Below are 5889 nucleotides of genomic sequence, written 5' to 3'. Positions count from 1 at the left end.
TCACAAGTACGGGAGTACGCAAGTACGCACAAGTACGCACAAGTATGGATATTGAGAAACAGCCAGTGACTAATAAAGTCATGTGCATGCTCAAGATACAATACAATTTCAAATGCACAAGGTTGTAATACAGCGGCTATTCTTTTCTCTTTTTTTTTAAGATACAAGGAAGTGTGGTGGTGCGCTGCGCGCAGTCCACGTCGACACTGGGCGCAACACGCACCGCTAAAACTGGAGACCATTATGGCTACATTGTTGAAATGTATAATAATCATGTATAATGATGAATCTAGATATTATATTTTAGGATAACCAATGAAAATAAGTCTCTCAACCTTAGATAATATGTACACTTGTACAAATAGATTTTTATACGTGTGTTTGTTTTTATTCCCAGATTATTGTGAAATGGCTACAGTGAAACTCAGAATCATCCTCGGGGATAAACGATTCCCAGAGACTGACCCTGCAAGATGGGCTTCCAGAGACTGTTGGTGAACTTGTTCAGAACATAAAGAGGGGTAGAGGAGCACTTCAGGCTGCAATTTATGGATACGGAGTTTGGCAGTGAATTTACCAACTTGACTTCAATGTCAGAGATCCAGGACAAAAGTACCTTAAAACTTGTCTTTGATTCAGCTGCCTCTGTCCTGCCTGGTGGTTCACCCCCTCCACCCTACTCCACTCCTGCCACATCAGGGTCTGGTAATGAGTCATCACTTTCATCTGGTAGCTTGTGTGATATTTACAGATATTTTGTCTTCACCTGAGTCCATCCCTTCAAGATCCTCTGGATGGCCTGTTGTTTTTTTTCTTCCTCGATTCCCATATGATTGTGAGCTGCAGCTGGACAGAGCCAATACTGCATTCAAAGAGAGCGGAACTTTATTGAATCCAGACATGAGACTTAAAACTGCCATTCTTGACAGTTTAGCTGAAGAAATTGTTAAATACAAAGTGTACCCCTCAGACAATGAGGTTGAAGAGGTTGCCGAAGCCCTTGTGTCATCACATCCATGTTTGAAAGAGCCAGGCTCTGCCACTGGATATGGTGGCTGGAAGGTGAGCTTAAAGTACAAACTTGCCAACTACAGGAGGAAGCTCAAGCGGCTTGGATGTCCAGAGGTGGAACTGAATTCCCTGACAAATAAACCTGTAGACAAATGCACTCCTGCTTATGGTGTAAAGAAGCCCAGAAGAGCCCAAGTAAATTACTGCCCCACCTACCCATCTGGTGAATCTGCAGAGACACTTGAAAAGATAAGAGAGAACCTGCTTTTAGACGTAAGGAAAAGGAACAATGAGGACACACTGGCAGCAATGATGGAGAAGACCTTTGCACACAGAAGGCAAGAAGTTATTCGTGATGCACCCTTAATTGCGGATTACAAAACCAGATGGCCAGCTCTCTTCTGTGTACGTGAGGTAGGTGAATAATAGCACAGTGCTCATTCACTTTAATTGAAATATGTTGTCTTCATTTAATATGTACAGTGTGATTTATATCAGCCAACAAAATGTGGGCAAGCCTTTGAAGTAACTCGTGAGCTGATTCAGGATTTGGTGATAGATGACAATTGTTGAACTAGTAGCTCATTTCAATGCTATGATAGTCAAATTTGCTTTTGTGTGCCCTTTTTTTCCGTTTAAGCTAACTGCTGAATTCAAGAGGATTACAACCGTCAGTTTGCTGTCCAAGTTCTTCTCCAAGCTGGATGCTCACTCTTCGAAGTTGATGAGGGTGTCTGGCAAGAAAGGTGGCGTTCAAGGATGAAAAATTAGGAGCATCATGTTACCCATCACCCAGGTATGATAATAGAAAAAATGTGAAACTGTCAAACCTGTACAGCTTTAATATTTCAAACTTAATGCATGACATTAAAGAGGAACTGTCAGAGGGTTGGAGAGAAATAAAACTAGATGTGGGTAATGCACTTTTTTGAAGAAGGATCTGATAAATATGAACCTTAGGCAGATGTGACGATGTCCACTGATGTTGCAATGGTAGTTACTGTTTCCTGGGACCACATGCTTTCATTTGACATTTCTATGATTAATGATTTCTATGATTGAACATACAACCACTGCCCCATGGATATTGTGACTTCATATATCATAAACAATGGTCAATAAAGATCGTTACATTTGAAAGAAAGTTTAATTCAATGTTTTGTTTGTGAAATCTTCTCTACCTGTTGATTAATAGGTTATCTTTTTTCAAGGTTTTTATTTGCCATTTGTGCTTAAACAGACAGTCCAGGCACATTGGAAATCTTGTACGGGTTCTCCGAGTCAGTTGTAGAAGTGAGTATGTCCTAAATACTCAGACTGATGCCATTGATGTCAGAAGAGAGTGCATCATCAAAGCCCTGTGTGTGTACCTGAATGAAGAGCCCAAGAACCTTGTGAAAGAATACATGGTATGTAATTTAGTTTTTATTCACCAGTCCTACATATTAATTAATATAAATTTGATAAATGATAGCTGTTTTACTCTGTGTGTGTGTAAAATGGGACAACATATCTTTACATATATATCCTATATTTCCCCCTTATTTCTGTGAAGAACACGGATGGTCAAAGCATTGAAGCTGCAATCACGGAGACTACATTTGGAATCTTTGTCATTCGCAAGGAAGGCGAGGAGCCAGATGTTGGACCGGAAGATGTAGGTATTGTTCTGGAGGGTGTGGAAGTTCTGCATGAGTTGGGAAACATACCACTTGCTGTGGTGATGTTGTTCGCGCTTGTTTATGCTCTTGACCTCAGCTACCCGCCAGAACTGAGATACACATTTGAAGCTTTCCAGAAGATCATCTCCATGATGATCTTCTTGATGGAAACGGACTCTCAAAAAAAAATCAAACACTGAAAACTCTACTTGCACGTTAGTCATCCTCAATAGAGTAAACTACAGATAGGGTTACTCTTATGGGAAGGTATTTGAAGCCATTAGAGAATTTACTAAAATCGGAAGCTGTGTTTTTGTTTTAATACTTCTGACTGTTTCTATTTTGGGGTTACACATTAAAATGGTTTGAAACAAAGGTAGGGTTAAAAAAAAGTGTTCTTTTCAAAAGGAAACTACTTTGACACTTGAGATATAAGTATGCACAATGCAGTATTTTCAGTTTGTTCTCAAACATTTTTCTTTGCACTCAGTTGCCAGGACCACTTTCTGCATATAGCTTTGTAACCAGCTTTGATTTGATTGTTTTTTTTTTTAGTTGTACACTACCCTAATAAGGTACAATTAGTTTAACAGATAGCTATTATTTAGATGCGTTATAGCTTCGAAAGTCTAAGGTTTGGGCTGAATTCAGAAGAACAGGTCTGACTCTAGGAGTGGAGAGGAAGACACAGAACGCAGTTTAAGTTTGGTGACACCATATAATTGTGAACCATTACCAGAATTATTTAACAAAATACAAATGGCCATTCATATACAACAATACAATATGTACAGTTCCGATCATATATATATACAAATTGACAATAAATAAGTTTTAGGGAACAGTCTGTATTAATGGGTGAATGTGTGTAATGTAGGTGTGGAATGTTAAATGAGTGTAAGGGCAGAGAGAGAGGAGCGCCTGTGCCAAGGAGCCTCCTACCAGCCCGACCAAAGCAGTGGAGGTTTCCAAGGATCTTCAAACTTGACTATACTCTTATACTTCTCGCCATCACCTGGCCTGTATGGAAAACAGGACCTATTAAATATCTCATAATCACATAATAATCCCAATACATATCAGTATATCAATCACAATATTGTACAATATAATTAAATCACTATAAATAAATAACAATATTTGTTATATTACAATATTTATCAATCATTTCAGTATCACCAACAACCTTAGCATGCTTAATATTTTCTGTGGTAGGACATATTCAAAGAAACAGGCATTTACCGCATCAAGTAATATGTAGCGTTAGCGCAACTCACCAATTCCATGATTCATTTAGACTAGGTCTCCGAATCGTATGATCAGCGGCTCCGGTAGTCGGCTCCTATGTTTCAACATTAGGTTACTGTAATGCATTTAGTTCCAGAGTGTTTAAATTACGATATTCCGCGGCGTACTACAACGTACCTCCTGCAAACATTTCCCCGGCGTGCTCCTCTCACTGCTGCCGGCAGCGAGCCCCAACGGAGTTATGTTACGGCGCAATGTGATGACGTAACGACGCGACGAAATGACGTAACGGCACGACGTAATGACACACGGCATCATTTAACGCTTCACAAAAAAAAGGGAATAATAATGACAATGGGGTTTTTCACCCGGGTTACATAAACACTTAATGTGAGTTGTTCAATGGTTTTGTCTAAGTGTATAGGAATGTATGTTGCAGATTTCTCAAAAGCCACTTGAGCTCTTTTCTTCGTGTTATTATTTTCCAAACTTGACACCAGCTGGGGGTATATAGGTTGACATTTGTTTATATTGCTGAATATGTATGTTAATTGTTTATTTTCTGAATAAGTACTATTGTGTTCATTTTCATGTCTCTTGGGCTAAACCACTTCCACCTAACTTTGTGTTGTTGGCTCAGCACAATTAATTCATGTACTGCACTGTTTTAAAAAGTAGTTGTAACTACCATATTAAATTAAGTAACTCATAATCATATCATACATGTTTAAATGGCATTACAAAATTACATTAGTATGTTACATTTACCCTTACAAATCTAGTTGGACTGACCACTGGTAATTAAGTAACACTAATGCAAATGCATCATGTTGACCCATCATATTTACATTCAGGTCACTCAACAAAATTGTTTCTTGCTAAATTAAAGCATTTTATTTAGGTGGAAATTATTTCCATAATTTTATTATGTTCCGGGAACAAGTTATTTTTTTGAGTGAACTAACACAGAATAGCAACAATGACCAAGCAATACACAAACAATTAGAGAAAAAGAAAAAAGGTATTTAGGTCTATATATTTATTAAAAGCAACAGCAATTCTTGAAACAACGGCGATTTTTTAATTAACAATGACAAGGACGTAAACAAATAGACCATAACATCTTATACATATATATATATTTAGGTTTATATATATATATATATATATACAACAACGTGCTCTTAGCAACAACCAGCATGTCAGTATATATATATGTATATATATATACTTTCTTTTGCTTTCACTTTCATATAATTGACTCATTTATTTGCTCATATATTGAAATTGTTATTTGACCCAGAGGACCCCCAGAACAATGCAACGTTTGTGGAATGTTTTAAATAAAGTTATGGTTAAAAAAAGTCAGTCACAGTGCACATGTTTTCAATAATAAGCCCCGCCCCAAACATTTCAAGCTTTCACACCGGATTGGCTGACCGTTGTGCCACTATTTAAACTCCTGTGTTGACAGCTGCACCAGAGGGAGAGGAGATGCTGACAGATCACAGATGTAAGTTTGACGTTACTTTGTTTCCTCACTGACATCAGTCTTCTTCTCATCTCTTGTCTTTAATGAAACGATCACAGTCACCTGTTTGTGTCTCACTCTCTGTTTGCAGCATCAACGCAAACCTGCTGCAAACCCGGACTGGTATTCATGGACGGACTGAACTGGATTCGGTTTGCTGGTGTGAGTACAACAGAAACTCATCACAACCAAACAGAAACAAACACACTTAACACTTAAATGTAAGTGTACAATCAAACTTTAACACATTTTTTTAATCATATGACATTTAAACTAATATTTAGTTTGGAATGAGTATCACATAAAACCTGAAGTGGAACTCCACTGAATATTATCATTATTATTATTATTGTTACTGAGTTATGGCGAAAAAAACCCATGTCAGTGTTTTGTAACCTAAGAAAACCAATGTGATGTAAGTAATTATTGAACAGTCTA

General features: G+C 37.8%; 1 long non-coding RNA gene across 1 annotated transcript; it reads left to right on the top strand.

Moving 5' to 3' along the window:
• Positions 1-290: 290 nt before the first annotated feature.
• On the top strand, positions 291-5422 carry LOC122762499. The gene is made up of 5 exons (XR_006358719.1): positions 291-1425; positions 1652-1807; positions 2252-2420; positions 2567-2668; positions 5395-5422. It is a non-coding gene; the product is annotated as an uncharacterized LOC122762499 (long non-coding RNA).
• The last annotated feature ends 467 nt before the right edge of the window (positions 5423-5889 follow it).

The sequence above is a fragment of the Solea senegalensis genome, unplaced genomic scaffold, assembly GCF_019176455.1.
Source record: "Solea senegalensis isolate Sse05_10M unplaced genomic scaffold, IFAPA_SoseM_1 scf7180000015744, whole genome shotgun sequence".
NCBI lineage: Eukaryota > Metazoa > Chordata > Actinopteri > Pleuronectiformes > Soleidae > Solea > Solea senegalensis.
Note: the sequence above shows the minus strand (reverse complement) of the source record. Positions and strands in the feature narration are given on the sequence as shown.